This window comes from Ursus americanus, chromosome 12 (genome assembly GCF_024610735.1).
Source record: "Ursus americanus isolate L20-20 chromosome 12, mUrsAme1.1.p, whole genome shotgun sequence".
Classification (NCBI taxonomy): Eukaryota; Metazoa; Chordata; class Mammalia; order Carnivora; family Ursidae; genus Ursus; species Ursus americanus.
The window spans coordinates 34183893-34186624 of NC_142138.1; the positions used below are offsets into that span (position 1 = coordinate 34183893).

The window sequence follows — 2732 nt, forward strand, 5'->3', positions numbered from 1 at the left end:
AATGACGTCATCCAAATTCTATGTTCACCCATTTTTCTTCTTGGCCTTTGATTTGGGTTCATAATTTGAGGCCCCCTTATTTCTTGGTCTCTTTCTCCCTTTACCTAAAGCTATGTCATGAAGTCACTATTGTTTACTGCAAACATTCAGAGTTCCTGCCCTGACTCCGTGCAGAGGAATGGACAGAATTCTCCTCCTGGGAAAGCCACCACAGCAGGTGGCAACTGCACTCACAGCTGCCACCTTGCTGTCCACATGATGACAGTATGGACCGAAGCAGTCCACTGGCTGGCAGAAGTTGCTAAATATTCATAAGCATATCTGTGATCCAGGAGTCTTAGATAATAGGCATATATATTTTATTTTTGCTTCTTTCTAGCTTAGCCGTCGTAAGTGCTTAAACTGTAATTGATGAGAAAACCAACTTCATGAATGTGGAAATTCATTCAAATTATAAAAAAGCAAAAAAGCTAATTTTTTTTTCCTGATTTTCCTCCACCCCAAGTTATTGGATGCTGGCAGCTAAGTAACATTAAGAGGATTAGAAACACACATGGTCTTCTCTTTAGTTTTCTGTCCTTATCATACGTGTCAGGCTAATTTCTAGAACATCACTTTTGTTATCAGTTATTAATCTTTCTGAGGTGGAAGACTTATTGGTTTGGATTCAGTCAATAATTTCTCTGGTCTTACTTCACGTAGCATAATCCCCTCCAGTTCCATCCATATTGATGTAAATGGTGGGATTCATCCTTTCTGATGGCTGAATAATATTCCATTGTATATATGTACCACATCTTCTTTATCCATTCATCTGTTGAAGGGCATCTTGGCTCCTTCCACAGTTTGGCTGTTGTGGACATTGCTGCTATGAACATTGGGGTGCATGTGTCTCTTCTTTTCACTACATCTGTATCTCTGGGGTAAATACATTGTAGTGCAATTGCTGGGTTGTAGGGTAGCTCTATTTTTAACATCTTGAAGAACCTCCATGTTAAGTGAAGTAAGTCAAGCAGGTAAAGACAATTATCAATTGGTTTCACTCATATATGGAACATAAGCAATAGTAGGGAGGACTATCGGGGGAGGGAGGGAAATTTGAAGGAGGAGAAATCAGAGAGGGAGATGAACCATGAGAGACTGTGATCCCCAGGAAACAAACAGGGTTTCAGATGGGAGGGGATAGGTGGAGGGGGTAACAGGGTGATGGGTATTAGGGAGGGCACATGTTGTGATGAGCACTGGGTATGATATGTAACTAATCAATCATTGAACACTACATCAAAAACTAATGAGTGGCTAACTGAACATAATAAATAAATTAAATAAATAAAAGCACAAGCCATGAAAAAAAAATTTCTCTGGTCTTAAAATGTTCTCTAAATGCAGTGGTTCATACGTGTTCCTAATTTCATTTCTGGCCGGGTGTTATAGTCTCCCACTTTGGTCGGGCCATTATGGGGGCCAACTCTACAGAACTATTTATGAAGAAAAGTCTCTGGACTTAGTGAACAGTGGGAGTTATTTCCCATTGCTGGGAGGTGTTGGGTGATTTTCATAATTCCTTTCTTCCAAAATCTTATCATTGTGATTTTTGTGCTTTCAAGAGATGGGTGTTCACAACAGAAATGATATTGTGGTGGTTTGCACTGAAAAAGCCATAAATAGAAAGAATATTGCTATGTTTTCTAACAGATGCTCTCTCTGGCTCAGAGCTTGAGTCTATCAAATTATTGAAAGGAACATTTGTAACATCATGTCTTGATGAAGAACAGAAAAAAAGAAAAGAAATGAGAACCCTTAGGCCATCTTTCTGAAATATTTTGTGTATTTAGAATTAAATACTACATTTGAGGGGACCAATGCCAATAATGGTAAAATTTAAAAGATGTGTGGAGATTTGCTGGGGCCACTGTCATATTAGTTTTCTTCCTTTCTTGAGACAATTACCTTATTCTTGAGATTGAGTCCAGATAGCCAAATATTCACTTTGTCTTCACTGGGAGGTAATCCGTTTGTTTTAATTTTAGCTACAGGCAATTCAGTACATGTCAGCTATGGAACAGATGTAAACTTTGCATGTTGTTTGTTTGTTTGTTTCCTTCTCAACACTTTTATTACCTTCATCCCAGTCTACTCTTTCAGTTTTAAAGGGGGATGGGCAGATCGCCACTCCGAGGCATCCCACAAAGTAGGCAGGTCACCTGAAGGGCAACTTTACCCACTCAAAAGTTCATCTCACATTAGCAGTAAGGATTCAGGCATCACCCCAAATCATTATTTTCCTTACTCGTACAATTAAGGCATTAACTTTGCATGTTTAATACTCAGCAGCCCACATCATTTTGTTCATACTTATTTCTTGACCAAATCTTAGTTCTAGAAAAACCTGTGGCTTCTATGGCTGAAGATGTAGAATTTAATGCAAATACTGTCATGGGGGTGATGTGGATTCTATTATGCATTGATGAAATAGTTCTCCATTTTCCAAACTAATTAATACAGTGGAAAATCCTGGTTGCTGTCTGTGGACTTGGGATCAATTTGCTTCTATTGACCATTACTTCTACTTCAGTCTGTGTCTTACTACAAATGAACTTTAAGAAAGAAAATCAGTGTCTGTAATTTATCAAATGCAAGTTCTTTTAAAACAATGAGCCAGGATAGTTAAAATTGTGTTGTGTTAATAAATGGCTCTAACATCTCAGTGTCTTCAGACAATAAGATCTTCT

At 38.3% G+C, this 2732-nt stretch overlaps 1 non-coding gene across 1 annotated transcript; it reads right to left on the reverse strand.

Moving 5' to 3' along the window:
• Positions 1-2158: 2158 nt before the first annotated feature.
• LOC123795431 (U12 minor spliceosomal RNA) lies at positions 2159-2307 on the reverse strand. Its single transcript, XR_006780480.1, has one exon. It is a non-coding gene; the product is annotated as a U12 minor spliceosomal RNA (small nuclear RNA).
• Between the last annotated feature and the right edge of the window lie 425 nt (positions 2308-2732).